The 15,891-nt window shown below is 34.7% G+C and overlaps 1 non-coding gene across 1 annotated transcript; it reads left to right on the forward strand.

Annotated features, from left to right (window-relative positions):
* The first annotated feature begins 7,880 nt into the window (after positions 1 to 7,880).
* On the forward strand, positions 7,881 to 7,987 carry LOC121220702 (small nucleolar RNA R71). The gene has a single exon (XR_005917919.1). It is a non-coding gene; the product is annotated as a small nucleolar RNA R71 (small nucleolar RNA).
* The last annotated feature ends 7,904 nt before the right edge of the window (positions 7,988 to 15,891 follow it).

The raw sequence follows: 15,891 nt of genomic DNA on the forward strand, positions 1-15,891 counted from the left end.
GCTTACAATGTTGTTCTTTTCTAAGTTTCATAGATTATAGGAAGCTCGATCAGTTTGGAGGTTTGTCGGAAACGTATCACACTATCCAAAGATTATATCGATAGTTTTGATGTTTTGGTCATGGTTATAATAGCATGTATAGGTGAATTGTGTTTGATGAACTAGTTGTTATGTTTGGCTTGTAAATATGGTAATTTGGTTGGTGTGCTTTTGGCACTTTGATGCTATAATGGTTGATTTTTATGTGGTCAAATTGATGCATTGTTTTATGACCAAAGTGATATCTGTTGGTATGTCTGCAATGTGGTCAATTGAGGTAAGTTTTTGTATGGAAATAGGTTAGATATGAATGCTAGATGATGAATGGTCAATTATGCACATGTTTGGATAGATTTGACAAATTGTGATTGAGGTGGCTTAATGGCATATTGGCTATATGGATTTATGGTCTATTGAAATGGTCTTATTATGCATGTTTTGGTACCCTGTTCATAGGTGTATTTGGCTTGTAGGTACTTGTTGAAAACGGGTGAAAGAAATAGCTTGATTTTGGCCTACTTTTTGTCCACAAAGCCTAAGACACGAGCATGTGTCTCAGCCATATGTGATGGCTGTGTGTCCCTTATAGGTTTTAATGGTTGTTTTTCGAAAGTTACACGGCCTAGCACACGGCCTGGCACACGGGTGTGTGGCTTGGCCTTGTGACCCTAGTCAGAGAGTTACACGGGCATGAGCATGGGCTGGGACACAATCGTGTTTCTCTATTTCAAATGTTACACGGCCTAAGACACGGGCATGTGTCTCAGCTGTGTGAGGCACATGGCTTGGCCACACAGCCTTGTGACCCCTGTAGTGCGAATTTTTCCAACTTTTTGTTTAAGGTTTCATATGTTTTCGATTTAGTCCCGAATCGTTTCTAAAGTGTTTCTAAGGCCTTGAAGGCTCGAATAAGGGACGATATGCATGTGATTGAATAAATTATGCTATGGTTTGCAAAATGTTGGAAATGAATGATTTTAAGTTACGTTAGTACGGTAATGCTCTGTAACCCTATTTTGGCAGTGGGTACGAGTTAGGGCTGTTACTGTAATGCCCCGGCAACATTCCAGCAGTGCATGATGGCAATATTTTCCAACATGGTGGGGAAATTCCTTTCTCAGTGTTTTGTGACACTTATGAAAACTGTTTGAAAATTTTGGAGTTAGTTTGGGAAAAATGTCACTTCATGGGTTGTGAAGGCATTGTTTTGGGCCATAAGATTTCAATGCAATGAATTGTTGTCGACAAAGCAAAAATAGAAGTCATTGAAAAGTTACCACCACCCACTTCAGTAAAAGAAAATAGAATCTTCCTTGGTCATGCTGGATTTTACTGTCGCTTCATCAAAGATTTTTCTAAGATATCCAAGCCTCTATGTCAATTGTTGGAGCAAAACAAACCATTTCATTTTGACGAGTTATGCTCAAAAGTGTTCAAATAGTTAAAGGAGTGATTAATTACAACACCTGTAGTCACGTACCAGACTGGACTTTACCATTCAAACTGATGTGTGATACAAGTGACTTTTCTGTAGGAGTAGTTTTGGGGAAAAAAAAGCCAAAATGTTTCATGCTATATATTATGCCAGTCATACGTTGACAGATTCACAACTCAATTATACAACTATAGAGAAAGAATTAATAACGGTGGTATTTGCCTTTGAAAAAATCAGAGCTTATTTAGTGGGCACGAAAGTCACAGTTTATACAGACCATTTTGCCATTAAATACTTGGTGACGAAAAAATAGGCCAAGCCCAGACTCATTAGATTGATATTGTTGCTACAGGAATTTGATTTGAATACAAAAGGTAGGAAAGGCACTGAAAATCAAGTGGTTGATCACTTTTCACGACTATAAGCAAGGAATAATTATGGTGATAGTCAAATGATTGAAGACAAATTCCCTGATGAGTAGTTATTGTAGGCTATGGCATTACCATGGTATGCTGATGTTGTTAACTTTCTAGTCAGTGGTTTACTGCCATCTGTGCTTAATCATCAAGGACAAAAGAAATTCCTTCACAATGGTAAGTAATATTACTGGGACGAGCCATTTCTATTCAAGCAGTGTATAGATCAAGTAATTAGGAGATGTATTCCGGATGATGAAATTCAAAGTATCCTGCACCACTGTCATTCTACACCTTATAGCGGACATTTTAGAAGCACGCGAACTGCTACAAAGGTTCTCCAAACTAGTTTTTCTTGGCCCACTCATCGACAAATTACTATGTAACACCCTTAACCCGTATCTGTATCCACTCACTATCATTCTACACCTTATGGCAGACATTTTCATAGTCAAAGGATTTGTTTCATGATATCGGCAAAGTACTATGTAACACCCCTAACCTGTATCCGTCGCCAGAATAGGGTTACAGAGCATTACCAAAAACTTTTAACTTAAAACATTCAATTATAACCATTATATAAAAACATATCATATTCCATTCAAACGCATACATATCGTCCCTTATTTGAGCCCTCGAGGCCTTAAAAACATTTTTGGGGCTAAATCAGAAACATATAGAATTTTTGAAAAAAAGTTGAAAATTTTCACACTGCAGGGGTCACTCGGCCGTGTGACTCACACAGTTAAGACACATGCCTGTGTCTTCGGCCGTGTGGACATTTGAAGTAGAGACACACGACCTTCTCCCAGCACGTGTCCGTGCCCGTGTAACTCTCTAACTTGGGTCACATAGCCAAGCCACACGTCCGTGTGTCAGGCCTTGTAACTCTTGAAATTGCCTCACACACCCGTGTACCAGGCAGTGTGCTAGGCCATGTAACTGCCTGACTTTTAACCCTTTGAAACCTACAGGGAACACATAGCCGTGTCGCATGGCCGTGTGTCACACACGTTTGAGACGAATGCCCGTGTCTTAGGCCGTGTGGACAAGAAATTGGTCATTTTCAAGCCATTTCCTTCACCCAAATTATGCACACACATACAACCCATTTGCACCCATTTCAAGCATCCAAAGTGTACCTAAAATATGCATAATCAAGCTAGAACAATATGGTACCTATTCATACCACCAATATGCCAAAAGGCACTGCAATGCAGATGACATTAAATATAATCAAACACAAGCATAACTTAGCCATTTAACAACTCAAAAATTGTAACCAATTTCCATACCAAATTCTACCATAATGACCATATACCAAGATCATATTCAATCATACCATAAGATTCATTCTATACATATCATTTCTAAACACTTCAACATTAGCCAACAAGTACCAAAATATCAAAATATCATTAACCAAAGTACTTTAATTACAAACCAAACATATTGGCCATTTCATCAAAAACAAAACACCAATACATGACATTATAACCATGACTTAAAAACATCAAAATCTACCGATATAGTCGATGGATAGTGTGATAGGTCTCCAACAATCTTCCAACCCGAACGAGCTTCCTATTGACTATAAAACATAGGAAAAAAACACAAAGTAAGCATACAGTGTTTAGTAAGTTTGTAATTCATAAACAATGCTTATCATTACAATGCATAAGCTTAAAATAAATATGGATCAATCCAACACAAGCTTGGCACAAGCCTAAGCATCACCAACAACCAAAATTAGTGCTTAATCACATAACTTCAATATCAACACATGATAAGATAAATTTCATAAGTATAAATCATATGAACTCATACTATCTATAATTATGAATACACATACTTTCTATCTTTCCATAATAACAAAGTAAATTGCATTGAAAACCTTTACCAAAGCTCACAAGAAGTGTGCTAACGATGGTCGTAACCATCCCTTTTCATATTTGATGGTCGTCACCTTCCTATTTCATAAATTGATGGTCGTCACTTTCCCTTTTCATAGTTGATGGTCGTCACCATCCCTTTTCATTAATCAACAGTCAAAACTATCCCTTTTCATAGTCGATAGTCAAAACTATCCCTTTTCATAGTCGATAGTCGAAACTATCCCTTTTCATAGTCGATAGTCGAAACTATCCCTTTTCATATATGATGGTTGTCACCATCCCTTTTCATATATGATGGTTGTCACCATCCCTTTTCATTGTCGATGATCGTCGATACGCCGTTGGATTTTTTCTGTCGAAAAATAATTTTTGCAATGTAACTTGATAGCATTTAAGACATAAATTTAAAATGCTATTTAAACGTACGAAACTTTCCTCGACGATAAATCATAGATACAGAGTCGATTAATCCAAAACTTTATCTTTGCCCTGATCTAAAGCCGTATGAGGTCCATCTTAATCTAAATGAATAAATTCAATTCATTTAATAACCATTCTATTGAATTTAATCAAAATTCATATTTATGCAAAATTATGCTTTTGCCTCTATTATTTTGATTTCATTACAATTTAGTCCCTAACTCGTAAAGTAAAATTCATGCAACTTCATCCCTAACCCAAGCTAGCCAAATTTCATATAGGTCCCTAACAACTCATACATTTCATTATTTCATAAGTTTCACCATGAATATTTCACAATTTTCAATTTAATCCCTTTTTGACATTTCAACAAAAATGACTTTAGAAAAGTTGTTTATCTAACAACAAGGGTTCATTTTCTTCCATCAAACATCACAAACAACATGTATATATTCATGGAAAAACTATAAACTTTTAACATTTTTGCAAATTAGTCCCTGGGCTAGCTAGATTAAGCTACGACTCCAAAAACATAGAAATTATTAAAAACGATATAAAAAATCATACCATGCAAGCTATGAGATGTAGCCGAACCTTTAAGCTTCTTCAATGGTGTTTTTCGTCTTAATTTTTGTTGCAAGAGAAACAAGACAAAGATGATAGCTTTTGTTTTAATTAATTTTACTTAACTTATTCAGTTAATTACAAATTTAACCTTTGTTTTTAACTTAAAGTTCATCTATTCAATTTTCATCTTTTTCCATGCAAATAAACAATGGCCTATTTACCATTCAAGTACTCATACATTTAAGTTCTTTATCTATTTAGAACTCTAATTTTGTACCTTTTGCAATTTAGTCCTTCTTATCGAATTGAGCATGCAAACGGTAAAATTTCTTAGCGAAATTTTTATACAATAATACTAACATGCTGTAGACATTAAAAAATAATAAATTAAATATTTTTACATCGGGTTTATTATCCTAAAACTACTTTTCTAATTTCACTAAAAACGGGTTGTTACATACTAACTCTAAATTTCCAAACAGTCTTCTAAAGTGTCACCAAACACCGAGAAATCATCCATGAATACTTCAAGAAATTTCTCCACCATATTGGAAAATATTGCCATCATGCAACACTGGAATGTTTTTGGGGCATTACATAACCTAAATGACATTCTTCTGGAAGCAAATGTTTCATAAGGATCGGTGAATGTTGTCTTTTCTTGATCAGTAGGAGATATGGCAATTTGGTTGTACCCTGAGTAGCCATCTAAAAAATAGTAGAAGGCTTTCCCCGCTAGTCTCCTTAACATTTGATCTATAAAAGGTAGAGGGAAATGGTTCTTCTTCGTTGCTTTGTTGAGCTTTTGATAATCCATACAAACTCTCAACCTGTGATAGTAAATGTGGGAATGAGTTCGTTGTTATCATTGCTTTCATGGGTACACACTCACCCAAGAGCTATTAGAAATCGGGTATATAATTCCAGTGTCCAACCATTTGATAATCTCCTTTTTAACTACTTCTTCATGATAAGATTCAGTCTCCTTTGCTATTCAATAGATTTTCCATGGCAATTTTTAAGTATTATTTTGTGCATGCAATTTGTTAAGCTAATTCCTTTGATATCCGCAATTGACCATCCTAAAGCTTTCTTGGATTTTTTAAGACTTCAAGTAATTTTATCTCCTAGTCTGTTGTAAGCTTGACAGAGATAACTACAAACAGTGTATCGTTATCTCCCAAATAAGTGTACTTCAAATGCGTTGGTAATGACTCTAAATCCAGCACAAGTGGATCTTCTATGAACGATCGAGGAGGGTTGAAAGATTGACTTGATAAGTTTAATGATTCAAAGCTCCTTCTGAATCCATTTCCAAATTGCTGAATGTCTATCAGTTCTCCAAATTCTTCAGACAATTCTGTTTCATTTAATACATCAGAGTCTACATCAAAATTGTTGTGTATATGACCTACAAATTTTTTCGGTACTACATTGTCAACAAATTCAACAGCATGGCATTCTTCATCTGGGTCTGAACACTTTAAAGTAGTAAACACATTAAATGTCAACTGTTGATCATTAATTCTCATGGTTAGTTCACCTTTTTGTACATCAATCAATGTTCTACTAGTTTAAGAAAGGTCGTCCAAGTATTGTGGGTACCTCTTTATCTACTTCACATTCCAGAATAATAAAATCTACTGGAAAAATGAACTTGTCAACTCTTACCAGTACATCTTCAATTTTACCTTCTAGATGGACGTATGATCTATCACCTAGTTGTAGTGTTACTGTTGTAGGTATTGCCGTTCCTATCCTGAGTTTCCTAAAAGTAGACATAAGATTAGATTGATACTTGCACCTATATCGTATAATGCTTTGCCTACATAATGGTTTCCAATCGAGCAAGGTATAGTGAAACTCCCTGGATATTTTAATTTTGGTGTCAGTTTATTCTTTAACATTGTTGTTCACCCCTCAGTGAGTATAATAGTTTCGAAATCCCTTAAACTTCTCTTCTTGGATAAGATATCTTTCATGAATTTCACATAGTTAGGCCTTTGTTCTAATGCTTCCACCAAAGGTATGTTAATGTGTGATTGCTTCAAGACCTATAGAAACTTCTTGAATTGAGCATCTTGCTTCAACTTTTGGAAACACTGGGGAAAATGTGGTAGTGGCCTTCCTTCCATTTGTTGAGGTTGTTTTGCCATGGCATTTGTATTGGTTTTACAAGATGAATTCACTGTTAGGAGCTATTGTTTACTGCCATCTTTTGTAATTAATTCAACTACTAATTTGAAAGTTGTTCTTTCAGGAACTTTTGAACTTTCCTCCTCAGTAAAGGCATCATTCATAACTCCTGGTAGCTGTGTGCCACTCCGGAGTTTTATGGCCTTACATTATTCTTTTCCTTGAGATCATAAACTTTCTGTGTCATTAGGCAATTCTATTTGTTGTCTGGAACTTAATGCAGTGGCAATTTGTCCCACTTGATTCTCTAGGGCTCTTAAAGAAGTTGTCTGGCAATAAATAATTGCATCATTCTTAGCCATGTACTCTTTTAATAGAGATCCCATAGTTTATGTTAAAGATGACGACCTTTTTCACACATTTTTCCATGGCATTGGTTGACTGTATCCAGGTGGTACACTACCGACATGCTATTGATTAACATTGTTGCCATTTACCATTCCTTGATTACTCCAGCTGAAATTTGGACATTGTTTCCACCCTATATTTTATGTGTTGGAGTAAGGATTGTTGTTATTACGATTAAAATTCCCCACATAATACGTAGAGGCTAGATTGGATGGGCATTCATCAAAAATATTATCTTCTCTACAGTATACTTAGGCTAGTTCTGCAACCTTCATCTCCTGCACTGCAAAAGGTCTTTCCAGAGTTTTAATCATATTTGTTAAAGATAATACCTGAGCTATTAAAGATGTAATCGCATCAAGTTCCATTACTCCAACAACTTTTCTACTAGTACCAAATCTGGTAGTAGGGTACAAATAATCATTATTTGCTATTCTTTCAAGAATTTCATATGTTTCATTATAAGCTTTGTCAAGCAATGTCCCATTAGTATATGCATCCACCACCATTCGCGTATGAGCATTTAATCCGTTGTAGAAAATTTCCATCGGTGTCCAATGCTGGAAACCATGCATCAGACAATTTCTAATTAGTTCCTTGAAACGCTCTCATGCTTCATATAATGTTTCATCTTTCAATTGCTTGAATGATGTAATGTCATTCCTAAGCTTAGCATTCATGTTGGGAGGATGGTACCTAAGTAGAAATCTTTGACAAAGTTCATTACAAGATGCCATCGCAGTTGATGGTAACACATTCAACCCTGATCTGGCACAATCTCACAATAAATAAGGGAATAATTTTAATCTAAAGGCATCTTCAGGAACACCCTGCTGCCTTAATAAGTCATGGACTTCAAGAAACAGTCTCAATTGCAATCTCAGATCATCAGTAGGTAAACCACTAAATCACCCTACTGTTTGCAACATCTGAAACATTACTAGTTTTGATTCAAAGTATGGAGCTTGAATATGTAGCGTAACAATTCCTGGATTTAGATCATCTAAAATAGGCACTACATGTTCTCTGATGGGTTTGTCTCTGTCATTTATGATTCGATGAATATCAGCATTCCTTTCATTCTGAAGTACCTGATCTTCTATGATTGGATCATTTCTTATTCTCTCCATTTCTCTTAACTCTTTTCTTCTTTGCCTTAATGCCCTTTCAGTTTCAGGAATGAAACAAAGTTTTGTGTACTCTTGAATACTTCTTCTCATACACTAATACAAACCTGAAAAGTAAAATAAAATACTACTTACTTCTCTAACATAAATAACAAGAATAATAACAAATCAACTTTTCACCAATGTGTTCAATCCCCAGCAACGGTGCCAAAAACTTGTTGTGTATACATGTCATTCAAGTAATAAAGTGATAAGTAAGTATTGACTTCATATGGATTGAAAATTGGTAAGAAACTGTGTATGTTATTATAGTACTGTTAATTATACCAAAATATCAGGAAATAATCTCAGAGTAAATAAAAAACTAGAATAATAAATTATTGAAATTAAATGATGGAGAGTAAAGAATTGATTTGGCAAATAAAATGATGTGGCAATTCACAGAGAATATCAAGAGTATTCCTGTTGTTGAATGAATATTGTCTAATATATTACCCAGAGAATATCAGGAGAAATGTTCATATCAAGATAATGCCATGGCAAAATATTGTCTAATCTATTACCCAGAGATTCGCTACCGTGACCTGCCTCTCTCAATAGCTAGATCTTAAGCTAAAAATCTAATTCATGTATGTCTACAGAACTTGGGATTGATAACTGCAATGAACGTCCTCTCTGTACAACTTGCAATATCTATGTCTAGATTACTATGAATGTTCTGTACAACTTGCAACATCTATGTCTAGATTACTATGAATATTCTATCGAGTATTCATTTGCATCAAACGATTCAAGATCCAGTATTCGTAACCTTTTTAGAATTAAAAATACCTAAGAACACAACATACATTCAACATGTCTACAACTTGAATGCATGTATTTAAAATAAGCATAAATCGAATGAAATAGTGACATAGACAATCTCAAATCCTAGGCATTAAAGATGATAAAACATTCACCCAAACAGCTCCAGACCGAAAAATTAATTTTTTGAATCACTGAAAATTCAATCTAGAAAATAAAGATAGAACTGTAGGAAGTTGATTCCACACTGCAACTCCTTTTGGTTCTTCATATTACTCGTGAATCCAGGATAGATTTCTCTTCCCCTTCCTCACGTCTATATTTTACTCTCTTCTAAGCTGCTACCCTTTCTTTCTCTGGAATTCTCCAATGGAGTTCTTTTTTGCACAGAGAGAGAGAGAATTGTTTTCACCAATCTCTTTCTCACGCTCATTCTCCTCCTCTCTCTTTTTCTTCTTCTCTCTCCTTTTATTAGGTAGATCTGTCCAACCTTAGCATACATTTTTTATTCCTCTTTTTAGGTTGGTTTTTTTGGTACATGTCCAGCTGGCTGAGAATGACGTGGATAGAGTGTTGAGTCATCTTCATGGATTGCCATGGTAATTGTGTTGAGAATCAATCTCACCACTTGCCGTGGCAATATTTCACTTCCCTTATTTTCTTTCTGCATCCTATTCATCCTCTTCTTTTACCTACACCTGTGTCCAACCATAACCACAACTTTTCCTTCCCTAAGTTATAAAAGTAATAAATGATGACCAATACAACACAATCTAAGCTTTATTATGAAATGTTATAAAATTATCCTAAAAATGTAGATGCATTTACTTAGTTTCAAACAATTAATTCCATTTAGAGGCCTAGAATATAACTCTTTTCAAGAGTTATCACATACCACAACAAGTTGCTCCAGTGTTGCAAGGTATGGTAAAACATCCAAGGTCCTTCATCTTTGGGGGTAATTTATCCTATAGATATGCACTGCATTCTTTCGTCAGAGCTACCATATCAAATTCTCTAAGTCTTCGTTTCTTGGACCGTGTATCCTTCATGAATTTGACATAGTTTGACATCTGATCAACTGGTTCTACCATTAGAATGTTGATATGAAGTTGCTATAGTACATCTAAAAATTTCTTAAATTGGACTTCTTGTTTCTTCTTTTGAAGTCTTTGAGGGTAAGTTGGTGGAGCATTTTTAACTTGAACTGGCAGATTCATCTTTTGTGGCAATTCTAGATCTAACAAAGTTATTAGTTTATCAGAACTGACTGGGTTAGAAGTTACCATATTAGATTTTGCAGATTTTGGTTTTGGTGAAGCTAGAATTTCAGCACTTGGTTAAACTTCCACTGAATCTTGAGCATCAGCCGGCTCCTCTTCAACTTCAACAATATTGGGTTTTATCATCTTTTCACTCCTCAATGTCAATGCTTTACAATGCACTTTTCCCAGGTTTCTTGGATTTTTCTTATCACTAGGCAGAGCACCTTGTGGTCGATTTCAATGTTCAGTAGCAAGTTGACAAACTTGATTCTCCAAATTCCTTAAAGTGGTGTCATTGTTTGACTTATATGCCTTCAGTAGGTTCACTAAGCTATTGGAAGGTTCAGCTTAAGTTGGTTTCTAAACTTGTTAGGTAAAAATAGGTGGATGGGTCAGTCTAAGTTGTGCATAAATGTTACTAGTTCTAGCCCTTTGGTTACTCCAAGAAAAATTAGGGTGGTTTTACAAAGATGGTTTATAAACATTGGATTGCAATCCTTGCCTTCATCGATTTTATTTTTGGTTACCCATGTAATACACGGATTCTGGATCTGATGAACATTCTTCAAACAAGTGTCATTCCCCACAATAAACACAGGCTACATTTTCAAATTGATTTGGTGGCTAAGCTGCAAAATTATTAAACCCATTAGTAGTAAAGTTTTTAAGCATTGAGGATATCAAGGATACCTATGATGCAAGTGAAGTCAGAGCGTCCACTTCATGTTCTCCAGCGACTTGTCTTCCTGGCGATGCTCGATTTGTTGGCCATTGATAATTGTTTCTAGCAATCCTCATGATGATTTCATAAGCCTCGTTATAAGACTTAGAAAGGAGAGCACTATTAGTAAAAGCATCCACTACCATCCTCGTGTGAGCATTAAAACCGTTATAGAATGTCTCTAATTGGATGCAATAAGGGATTTTGTGATGAGGGCATCTTTGTAATAGTTCTTTAAACCTTTCTCATGTCCCATACAAGGACTCGTCATCCATCTGTGGTAGTAATCTCGTTCCTCAACTGAGCATTCTTGCTAGGTGGGAAGTATTTCATAAGGAATCGTTTTGCTCACTATTGCTATGTGGTAATGAAATTTGGTGGCAATGAGTTCAACCAGGCTTAAGCTCTGTCCCTTAGTGAATATAGGAAGAACTTTAATCATAGTGCATCTTCGGGTACTCAAACTAATTTGAAAGAATTACTCACCCCTATAAACAATCTTAAGTGAAGGTGATGATCTTCGGTAGGCATTCCAATGAATTGGCCCACTGTCTGAAGCATCTGGAACATGACTGGATTTAGCTCAAATTGTTGTGCCTCGATTTTGGGTCTCTTAATACCCAGATGAAGCTAATGAAATACTATGACGACGTATTGTTTTAGAGCTCTATCACTATCATCAGCATTAAGGATAGGATTTTGAGCATGATTTGCTCCATTTCCTGTATTCAGATTTTCAAAGTTCATCTCTTTAATCCTTCTTTGACTTGCTTGTCTTCTTCTTTGTCAAAAAGTTCTTTCAATTTTAGGATCTATGGGGAGTAAATCAATAATTCGATCAATACTCATAAAAACCTAAAATAATCACAAAAAAATTAGCTAAGTTAAAATTGAACAAAAAAAAACCAAAATACAAAATTAAAAAATTCACAAATAATGACTTTTAAAACAGACCCTGGCAACAACGCCAAAAACTTGGAACGGCAAAAATGTGCAAGTGTACACAATCGCAACAAGTAATAAAGTGACAGGTAAATATCGATTTATTGTACCCATAGGGACTGTGAAAGAAAAATATTTATGAAATGTAAATCAAACACTTTGGAGATTAAAACTAAGTTAAAATTGAACAGAAAAAAATCGAAATGCAAAATTAACAAATTCACAAATAATGACTTTTAAAACAGACTCAGGCAATGGCGCAAAAAACTTGGAACGACAGAAATGTGCAAGTGTACACAATTACAACAAGTAATAAAATTGACAAGTAAATGTCGAGTTACCGTACCCATAGGGACTGTGAAAGAAAAATATTTATGAAATGTAAATCAAACACTTTTGTGATTAAAAATATTTTGATTTTGATAAAGTGATTAAAAACTAAAAATTAACTAAGTAAAATAAAATAAAATAGAATAAAAGTTTCAATGCACGATTTCAAAAGATGGTTTTAATCAAGATGACATGATTGTGTTAGATCAATTACATTCCTTAACTTAGAATTACTAAACTCATGTTCATGTTTCTACGAACATTTTCACGACAACTTGGTAATTTGCTAACTACTACTCATACTTACTAAATTAACTAATCTCTTAAACAGTTTTCAATGTCAATTCAAACAATTAATCAAACTTCATAAGCACATATAAGATTAAGTGAGGTAACAATATATTTCTATATTGAAACAGTTTAATCACAATAATCTTGCAAGTTATGCAAGGTTAATGTACCGTTTAATACTGTCACTAATTTAACCTTCAACTACCTTAGAAGATTAAACATGCACCAATTAAATATTGTGTTAATTAATTATAATTTCAATACATTTAATAATTAATTCATTCGTTACCTTACATTTTATAATTCAAGTATAACATAAGCATGGTTTTATTTAATTGAACAACTCACCAAGGCCTATAACAATACAAACATGATTTTAATAATTCAAGTGGACAGAATGCAATCAATCTAACATGAATTAATTTAAGTCTTTTTAATTAGAACAAGAACAACAAAAAAAATTATTCATAATCATTATCACAACATAAACAAGAAAATTAAAGAGAAGGGAACTAAGAAACAAATCCAGGATTTCTCTAAATCTAGACTATTGCGCTCCTCCTCTTCTCTACTCGTTCTGTTGAACCGAGGCCTCTATGAAAAATTGAATGATGCTATTCCAAGGTGAAAGAAGGATATTTTTCAAGAGGGAAATCGACAAGGGAAATGGACAAGAAAAAGGGAAAAACAAAGAAGAGAAAGTGAGTAAAAGACAGAGAGATGTGTAGGAATAAAAGTGTGTTGAATGAAGTAGAAAAATGGGGAATTTATAGATGGGAGCGACTGCTAAAAATAGAAAATAATTAGTATCCATACACTCCCCTTATCTGGCCACACATGGAGCAAAGTTTGAATGTTTCAAACTTTGCTAAATTTAGCTTAGGGCAAATCTTTAAAGGCATAAAATGAGGAGGGGTTCGAATGAAGTTTAGGGAAAATTTGCAATTATAAAAATTTAAATTTTTTTTTGATTGGGCTAGCTTATTGGACGGTTTTGGGTTGCCAATTTGCTTGGTAGATAAGTCTTCTCTTCTTAGCATACTAGGCCACTTTCTCCTTTAGGCTTTATATTAATTTTTAACCCAACTAACTTTGGATAAAAATTAAATATAAAGTATATAAAATAGTCAAAATTTGGATCCTTGGCTGGAAAAATAATTAGCCTTGCTTTGGGTCACTCGAAGCAAAAATTTCTCCAACGGTTCAAGCTAACGGTTCAAGCCTTTTATGCAAAATTTGTGAAAAAATATTATAAAATTAATTAAAATTTAATATTTTAAGAATTTAAGTGCAAATTAATTATTTTATAATGAAAGTGTGAATTTCAATAAAATTTACTATGAAACTGCATGAAATAGAGCTCAAATGGTGCTGAAAAAGTCTATATATTTTTGTGTTTCCAATCTGGAATTTGGCTAATCACCTGAGAACCCACCCTAGATGGGAGTCTTGTTTTATGAATCCATCTATATGTTTCGAAAATAGGGATTCGTACACTTGACTCTAAAACATGGGCCCATAAGGATCATCGTACAAACTTGAGTCCATCAGGACAAGTTACTAATCACAATCCGTAGCAAAAACCATTCGCCAAGCCCCACCTCACTTGACTATATGTATCTGTTGGTGCAAGTCATGTTCCATGAGAAGTATCTATGGGTCTTCTTCCATAAGTTTGCAAGTAAGAATCTGCAAGGATTGCCTCTCAAGGAAGCAATTCCATAAGAGTCTATAAAGACAACTATTAAAGAAAGAATTCACAGGGATAATCTGCAAAAAATGTCAAACATATATAAATTTGTATTTCTATTTATACGAATATAAATCTCATAAGTGGAAACCCTATAAGTGCAAGACTCTGTATAGTCTGAATGTGAAATCTCCTATTTTCAAGTTGCCTGTATTAGATTCAATGCAGTCGAGCAAACATAATTGTTCTCCAAGATGTGCAAGTAGATAAGCGGTGGTGTCATTAAAGATAATGTACCAAATAAATGTTGAGCCAATTTATGCGATGCCAATAGTACGCTAATAAGATTAGTGAATTGTCCTAGTACAAAAAGTTAAACATGAATTCTCATTCATGAAGCACAAGCTTACTAGCATTGTGTTGATACAAGGTATGGACAACCAATTAAGTTATTTCAAACTTACTTGTGTTTTATTATGAATTGCAAGTAAAAAGGGAAATTCAAATATTCAAGGAGGGACTAAGTGAAAATTTTTCGTTCCCAGGACTTACATTTCAGTTGTAATATGCATACAATGTGGCGACCTAGTGGCTAAGCCTTAAGGTCAAAGTTGAATTGTAATTAAGTATTGTCACAAAATATTATTTCCATGACTAATTAAATATGTTTTATAGCTTAAATTAAGGGTATATATAATTGTATTAAATTCATTGGCGAAGTAAATTAGCTAACGGTTTTATAAATAATATTTTTCTTAAGCTATTTTGATATGTGGAATGTATTAATGGATGTTTAGTTCAATTCATACATGAAGTGTAGCACCCTGTAGTCTAGCTCTGATGATTGGGTTGGGTATAGGGTGCAACACCCCTAACTCGTATCCTTTGCCAGAATAGGGTTACAGGACATCACCGAAGTTTACATTTCAAAACTATAAAAAAATTTAAAACATGTAATTCACAACATGAATCATAGCAAAGTGAATCAATAACATACATATTGTCCCTTATACGAGCCCTCGAGGCCCTAAAAAAACATTAGAAACGAATCAAGACTAAATCAGAAACATATGGAATTTTTATGAAAAAGATGAAAATTTTCAAACTGCAGGGGTCACATGGCCGTGTGGACATTCGAAGTAAGGCATATGGCTATGCCCCAACTCGTGTTTGTGCCTATGTAACTCTCTGTCTTGGCTCACACTGCCAAGCCACCTGCCCCTGTGCCAATCCGTGTACCCTTCAAAATGGTCTCACACGCCCGTGTGCTAGGCCATGTAACTGCATGACTTGCAACCCTTTGTAAGCTACAGGGGACAGACAGTCGTGTCACATAGCCGTGTGTCACACACGGTTGAGACACATGCCCGCGTCTCTAGCCGTGTGGATGAAAAATAGGTCATTT

This window comes from Gossypium hirsutum, chromosome D08, assembly GCF_007990345.1.
Source record: "Gossypium hirsutum isolate 1008001.06 chromosome D08, Gossypium_hirsutum_v2.1, whole genome shotgun sequence".
NCBI lineage: Eukaryota > Viridiplantae > Streptophyta > Magnoliopsida > Malvales > Malvaceae > Gossypium > Gossypium hirsutum.